This window comes from Portunus trituberculatus, chromosome 15 (genome assembly GCF_017591435.1).
Source record: "Portunus trituberculatus isolate SZX2019 chromosome 15, ASM1759143v1, whole genome shotgun sequence".
In the NCBI taxonomy this organism is placed as follows: Eukaryota; Metazoa; Arthropoda; class Malacostraca; order Decapoda; family Portunidae; genus Portunus; species Portunus trituberculatus.
In genome coordinates, this window is record NC_059269.1 from 19,285,525 (window position 1) to 19,294,221 (window position 8,697).

Below are 8,697 nucleotides of genomic sequence, written 5' to 3' on the forward strand. Positions count from 1 at the left end.
TGTATGAGGGTAGAAACAGGCAAGAAGAAATAATAATAGTGTTTATGGGCCTGAATGTAAAAGAAGTGGAAGGGAGAAAGAGAGAAAGTTTCTGGAAATTGCTATGAGAATGTTTAGGGGAAGTAGAGTGAGGGTGTGAGAGAGAATGATTGTAATGAGAGGTCTGAATGTGAGGGCTGGACGATGCCGAGGGTGGAGTAAGTAATGCATAGTGGGAGTGAACGAGGATGGGGAGTATCAAAAAAGTGTGTGAAGAAAGAAAGGTCATGAAGTACTTGGGTATTCTAAAAATGACTGTAAACATGAAAGTTGCGATACATATGGATAAGGTGTGTTTAGTTTGAAATATATTGAATAATGAATGAATTATGAACGAGAGTGAGTTCTGTATTAAGGATGAGTTGGTGTATTGTTGAAGGGAAGTAATAAAGGCTTCATTAAGTGCTTGGCTCAAGATGTTTGGGTTATGATAGTGAATTTTTATCTGACTTATTTGCATCGTGGATCTGATTTGTTTGAATTAAGGAAGTGTTTATTTATTCATCTTTTTTTGGTTTATTTTTCATTTGCTTCACTTTTTATTCATCTTTTCTTGATCTTTTAGAAATAGATCAACGCGTATCTGACTTATTTGCATCGTGGATCTGATTTGTTTGAATTAATTAAGGAAGTGTTTATGTATTTATCTATTTGTTTTTTTTTATCAATTAATGAACTTTTTTTAATCTTTTTTTCCTTTTACAAATAGATCAACTCTTATCTGATTTGTTTGCAATGTGGATCTGATTTGTTTGAATTAATTAAGAAAGTGTTTATTCATCTATCTATTTGTTTATTTATCAATTAATTAACTTTTTTTAATCTTTTTTTTTTTTACCTTTTAGATATAGATCAGTTGTTTTGCTTAGTACGTCGATGTGATTTTTTTTGTTTGAGGTACAGTATGGAAAATTTGCAATGGAAAATGAAGACTATTACGTGACACATCTCCCATGCTATGAAATGTACACCACAACACTAACAGAATAATCGTATAGCTTGTTTTCAGTGTTATGACATGTAAGGACGTGCAGCAGAATTGATGAAATGCTCGCATTATTGCATTAAGGTTTTTCCAGTTTTTAGTGATATTAACAAAGTTAGCGGTAAAGTTAATTACTCCCAACACTCACGTAGTTTATGCAGCGCTTTGTTAATTAAACTCAACTAAACTCAACTCTGGACAGATTGACGCCTCGCCCGCCACCACTGGGGACGGTGAGTCTGCTACGTGTAAAGGAGGCTGACTGAGGACGGCAAAAAATCAAAATAGAATACGAAAATAAAGAAAAAAGATATAGATTAATCTTCCCTAATGCAAAGTCAGAAATGCTGGCCAAGGGATATAAAGAAATTACAGAAAAAGATGAATAAATGAAGTAAAGGTCTCTTCATTACCTCTCCTTCCAAAATTTAATAATAAATTATTCTAATAACGTCGGTCTCTATATATCAGGAAATGTATTCATGATTCCCTGGCGAAATAGTGCGTGTCATAGGAAAGGTAATATTAATATCAGAATCGGAATAATGAGTCCCGCAGATGTCTTAAGATGTCTTTGCTAAGATTATTGAAGCCATAGGGAAGCTGAGACACTGCATCAGACAGTGGGTTCCATAGTTGTGGCTCCCGTAATTTACCTGTGAAAGATGCGCAGATTGAAACTACTATAATAGTAACCCGATGCATCTCACTCTTACCACTACGTCTGTTTTTGTATTTCAAGGTAGTGAGTTCCAGAATTGTGAGTTCCATAACTGATCAGTGAAAAGGATGAATGACCATTATGCTTTCAAACATAATATCCTTATTGTGTTTCAATATTTCAAAGGAGACTTTAGAACTTGCCACCACAAAGGATGAAGACTGTTTTTTCTATACCATGTAGGCTTTTCACAGGAATTTATGGGCTAAAGGGGATACTTTTTGGGGTACTTCCTATCTCAAAGCCCACCCGCTAGGAAACCATTGCCCCGAGTGAGGAAGCCGTGGACTGGATTCGAACCCGTGCGCTTGGAGACGCTGTATCACGGCGTACTTGAAGCAGTACCAGTGACTCTTAAATTTCACCATTACCATAATTATTTCAGCATTGCAAGGCGGGTTGTGGAAGGGCATAGCGTGTGTATTTTTCATTCTTACACACAAACTGCTTCTTAGTATGAGATTTCTACGGTCGATACCAAGCCACCGCGTTGAGCCAGGTTGTGTACATATTCTTTAATGTTTATGCAGGCGACACCTCGTGATATGTTATTTTTACGTCCACGACCATAGCACTGACATTTAATAAACGCTATTCATTACTCCTGAAACCATGTGGAGAATTTTTCATTACCACGTGATAAAGGGGATGGTGACTCGTGTTACATGTTGCCATTGGTGTACTGTATGCAAAGAATGGAATGTTACAAGAGGCTGCCTTTTATTTTTAAGCATTGAGTCGTACTGAGCAGCCTTAGTGGTATTGAAATATCGTAATGGTTAAAAGTCAATTTCTATACCATTTTTTTTCATTTTTGTTTATTTTTTTCTTTAGATTAGTATTTAAACATATTTCCCCTTTTTTTATTGTTTTTTTTTGTTTATATGTGCATGTGTCCTTGTTCAGCATCCTTCACGAGTTGGAAGAAGGAGGATAAGATAAAAGTCATACATGCGAGTATTACCCCCAAAAAAGTTGATTGTGCAGTAATGGTGAAATTAATTGTGACGATTGTTCTTATTAGGAGTGAGGCGATGACGTACCATGAACTCAAAGGTGACACACTTATTCCCTGATAACTTATAACTCATAGTCAAAGGTAACGAGAAAGCTGAAACATGCAACATTCAAAAGGCCGAATGACTTGTGGCAAATAATGGTGTGCAATTCCTGGTACCTCATCACAGGAATACAAAAGTTGACACTCCTTTTGCAGTGTGAGTTATGATCTCGCGAGTATTGACTGGTGTTGTCTGAGCCTTCACAAGTGACGAAGAGGAGCAGGCCGGGGGATGGCAGGAGGCAGTGACGAGGTGGTTGATAAGACGGAGAGTGGAAAGTAGAAAGATTATCCTAGGTATCGACTTTATTGAAGATATTAGAGTGAGTATGCGAGGGATATAAGGTTAAAGGTAGTTTTCTTAAGAGTTCTTGATTTTACGTGTAGTAAGAGAAGCAAAGGAATTATGTGGAGAATACTTTACTAAATCACTCTACTCGTTCCCGCCTATTCGCTTTCAAAAACTTTCATTGCTAAATCATAAAGGATGTAAACTCATAGCCCTGCCCACCGTTACCTGAAAACTTTACTTGCTTATTCATAAAATTTGTCAATAAAAGTGTATATTCTCGAAGACTATACACATTGTTACGTCGTCAACCTTCCTTCCATTTGTATCACTTTATCTAGAAGAGCTTAAGTGTATTTCTCCTGCCTTCACTTTTGATTGGTAGCACTAAATAATAAAGGAAAAAAAGCTCATTACTCTCTTAACTGGTCGTGCTGGGTGTCTTGGATGTAAATGTTGCCATCCCCACCTACCTTAAACTGAGGTGGTGGAGTCGAATGCGGAAGAAAAATCAGGGACACAATATTTTATAACAACTTTTTTTATTAATCGTTTCTGTTAAACTTCGGTTCCGTAACTAAATTGAAAAAAAGCCATAAATTTGCCTGATATATGTATATATTTTATAGATAGACTTTTCCACCCCCAATTTTTTTTTTTATTTACTGGTGGTATGCAGAGTTTCAATATGGTGAACAATTTACCTGTCTTCTCATGCCGATGTGATCCATTTACTGGGGCTTCCTTTTTCATAAATCGGCTGGTGTCATGGAACTGTGAATAGAAAATACTAGGCCACACTTCCCTCTCACCCTCTCGTTCCCTCTCACCTACTTACTTTGGATGCAGCTGTGGGTGGAGCCAGCACGTCCAGAACACGATATGATGTGACTAATAAATGCGAGATAATTGCATTTACTGCTACTGGAGTTATAATCTTACCATCTACCTTATGAAAAGTAAAGTCAAATGTAAATCGGATGAATATGTTGAAATAGAAGCATTAATATGTTTGAAAAATACCATTAAGAATGTTTCTATATTTTTCATTGCTATACGTAAGATTCTGCAAAACACAAGGCACTAGATTAGGAATACATATATATGAACGAAAGACATAGAGTATAAAGATATACAATTCAATGAATGACAAAACACACGAAAGAGAAGGAGAGTAAATATAAGATTTTGAAAACGCTATTGATATTGTTCTCTTTTTCAAGGCAGAACGATTCTTTTAAACGAAAACTTGCTGATGTATTCTGTCTGAACCGGAGCAGCATTCCTCTAGCGCATGCCAGCCACAGGTGTAATGCAGCACAAGAGAACCTCACACCTCATACTGACGTGGTGAAGATGGATATGAAATTCTCCATAGTACACCGCACGTCCGTCCACGGCGATATATCATCAGTAACAGCACATAATTCTAAGAGGAAAGAGCGACAGTAGCTGAAGAAGAATATAAAAATTGGTAAAATATGTATGGTTGCTTGAAGTGTGTTACAAGAGGTATCGTCTCATGGCCGTCATGAACACACTCAGTCATGTTCGACAGCTGTGGCTCAGTCGTTGTATCTAGGTCACCTTTTCTTTTGACGTGCAAAGCCCCTATTTGCAATTGTAATTATACGCACGCTAGGGAAGAACAAAAGCTGTATGTAGAAGACAGGACGCGAGGGCTTAACTCTGCTAATGTTTCTTACTTTCTCTCATGTATCATTTATTTAATCTCTCAAGAAAACCTCGACATTCTTCACTGCAATTTTGTTATTACCAACCTGACTTGCTTTAATATGGTTTTTGTGGACGTTTTCTAAGAATATTAACGAATGACCAGCAAATTATCATCATATTATGTACGAAATTTCAACGCTTCGGTGGGATTTTGAAAGAATGCATGTCCTTCCGGTATAAGATTGTCGTGGAAGGAAACTTCTAAAAAAATGTTGAATAACTAACATTATATCATTAGATTACAGTATCTAAAATAATCTCAACATTCTTCTCAACAATTTCAACTTACAAGCCTTGATTTAGAAAGGTTCACGTGTAAGTCTCCAAGAAAACCACCAAATCACTAGCATTAGACAATCATTTATAGTTCTGTCCTAGAAAGTCGCCTACTAATCCAGAAATTTGCATCCCCTTCATATGTTCGCGCGTTTGTTGCTTCACTCAGCTGTTGCCAAATACATTTCAATAGGGGAGGATTTGACACAGCTTCCCGCGCAATGCCACGGTGTCAGCACGGACTCGGTGGCGGAGATGTATGAGCTTTGCAGTGCTCCAGAATGTTTGACACGACTGCAGAAAGTTGGTGGTGGCAGTGGGCGTGTGTGTCGGGTGTGTGTGTGCGAGCGGATCACGTCATCTACTGTTCGGCTGCTGCAGGTGACGGGGGATTTAAAAGACCCACCACAGAGACGTGTATGTAAGACTGGCAGAGGGAAGGTGTAGTTTTATTATATGGTGTAACAAGAATGACCGATTGTGTATTTTGTCATAAGTTTATCTCTCCATGAATGAATTGATTTGTTTATTTATTCTATCTATTTATTTTTTTTTTTGTGTGTGTGTTCTAGTTACATTCCTTTTACACACACACACACACACACACACACACACACACACACACACACACACACACACACACACACACACACACACACATTTCTCTCTCTCTCTCTCTCTCTCTCTCTCTCTCTCTCTCTCTCTCTCTCTCTCTCTCTCTCTCTCTCTCTCTCTCTCTCTCTCAACTTTTCCACAAGCAATAGTGGGACAAACTACTCTCTTTCTGTGGTTACGCTAACTTCTCTGTGATGGCAGGAACGCAGTCTAATAGTTCTTGTTATTACTGTTGTTATTATCCACTGGGCACTGCAACTTAAGGCATATGTTGCAATGTTTACTGCGCCTCGTACAGTACTAGTGAGAGGGGCTGCGGGGAATGACCGTCTGTTCCCCTCCACGTCCGACTTATTGTCTCTCCTTCAGGATGACAAATAAGGACAATGGATGCCGTTATATTGCCTTCTTCCGTTAGATTTCTTGTCGTTGTGTTTCTTTTGTCATTATGTTTTATTTTTGTTATTATTTTTTTATTATTGATATTTCTTCTTTTCCGTCAAAATCCAGTATAAAACGCAACAACGTTCTTCATAAATATTGAGGTGAGAGCGGTAGGTAATTCTATACGTGAGATCATACGAATAAAAACGCTCAGGTTTTGGTAAAGAAAAGTGTATCAGTGGCTAAACATTTGTCAGTAAAAATACGATATAAATACTCTAATCTTTGTAGCATTTCATTTCAAACCAACATGTCGAGGAAGTGGATTTCTAACTGCACTGACATTCTGTGCTGTGTGATATGTGATACTCAGACTTTCGTTCATGTTTTTTTTTTTTTTTGTTTATACCATGTGGGCTTTTCACGGGAATTTCTGGGCTAAAGAGGATACTTTTTGGTGTACCTCCTATCTCAAAGCCCACCCGCTAGGAAACCGTTGCCCCGAGTGACGAAGCTCTACCTACATTCGGACCGTGGACAGGATTCGAACCCGTGCCCTTGGAGACCCCTCGGACCCCAAAGCACGCACACTTCCACTGTACCACGGCGGCCCCTTGTAATTCTGAAACTTATTAAGATAATAACGGAAAACGCTTCATTATTCAGTGTACGTTTTAAGAGACCACGAACAAGAGATCCTTATGTTCTGTAGGACTCTTAACGTAACTAACCAAGAAGAGAAAACCAGTGTAATAGTTTCCAATTGTTTAAATATTTTCTGTGTATCTTATATACTTCAATTCTACGGAAATATCAAGAATCTGCTGAATCTCCTGAATGTATCGTCTAGAAACACTGGGAACACACACACCCACACACACACACACACACACACACACACACACACACACACACACACACACACACAATTAGAGAGAAAGAAAAATACTCGCAAAAACATTATAACTTACAATCTTCCTGTCATGAATAAAGAAATTGAAATATACAAGTCAAAGGAGAGCATTTAAAGAACAAAGAGCAATCATAACAGAAACAAAACACCGAGACAAAGAAAGAGAAAGAGAAACAAGAAAATGACAGAAGTAAACACTGGATAGAGCGAGAGGAAAAAAAGTAAAAGAAAAAGAAAAAAAAAGTGATCCTGGACAAACAAAATTAATCTCTTTTAAGGACAGAAGTGACACCGTTATTAAATCTACGAAGAGAAAGAGTGAGAGGGATTTAAATAGAGTGGCGCTGAGAAGTACAATATCACAATGCATTTATAACACGTATAGGATGCATTCTCAGAACACCTACTTGCAAAATAGAAGAAAACGAAAAAGAAGAAGTTAGAAGAAGAAAAGAAAAAAAAAATAAGCAGACGAAGAAGAAAAAGCAGCAGCAGCAACGGTAATAGTAGTAGCAGCAGCAAGAACAGCAAAAGCAACAACAGCAGCAGCACCAGCAGCAGCAGCAGTAATAGTAGTAATAGTAGTAGTAGTAGGAGTAGTGGTGGTAATAGTAGTAGCAGCAGCAGCAGCAACAACAACAACAACAACAACAACAACAACAACAACAACAACAACAACAACAACAACAACAACAACAACAACAACAACAACAACAACAACAACAACAACAACAACTACTACTACTACTACTACTACTACTACTACTACTACTACTACTACTACTCCATGAAAAATAACAGCAGCAATAGCAAAAGAGACCAACAACGCAGCAGAGGCTAGAACGTATTGTCAGCTTCACGATGAAAGAAATGGCATCATCCTCGTCATTAATCCTTTGAAATCAAGTTTTCTGCTCGGACATAACAGAGAAACCTGAGGCTAACTCGGGTCGACAGTGTGACATCGGAGCTCCATCAGCACCCGCAGAATTAAAACACCTGGCGATACCTGAGTTTACTAAGAGCCGTAATTTTGTATTCTGTCTTTGCATTCACCTGATTTGGAAGACCAGAGAGAGAGAGAGAGAGAGAGAGAGAGAGAGCAGGAGCGAGAGAGGATGCGGGAACAAACAGCCAGGCAGACAAACAGCCAGACAGACAAACAGCCAGGCAGACAAACAGAAAGACATTCAGAGGATGAGACAGACAACGAGAAAGACAAACAAATAGACGGATAAAATGTGCAAATACATAAAATTATCAGCAGATAGACTGACAGCCGATTACGCAAGCAGACAGATAAAAACAGACAGACAGACACAAAACACATTAGACATATCAGTAGAAACATAGACATACGTAAGTAAACAAAACCGAGTAGAGAGAGAGAGAGAGAGAGAGAGAGAGAGAGAGAGAGAGAGAGAGAGAGAGAGAAAGTCACATTCTAATTGCAGTAATGTACCTTCATCCCCTCCTCCACTGATAGAATCTCCTGTTCCCTCGCCTCCCACTCTGCCTCGTTAATGAGTGGCCCATCAATCTCCGCCGTGGAAAGAAGGCGAGGAATAATGAGCTTCGGGAAAGATTGTAGAATTCGAGTTTCCTTTTCTTCTTCTCCCACCGACGCCACCAACTTGTCGCGATGAAAAGTTATAGAAGGAAAACCCTCGCTAGTTTT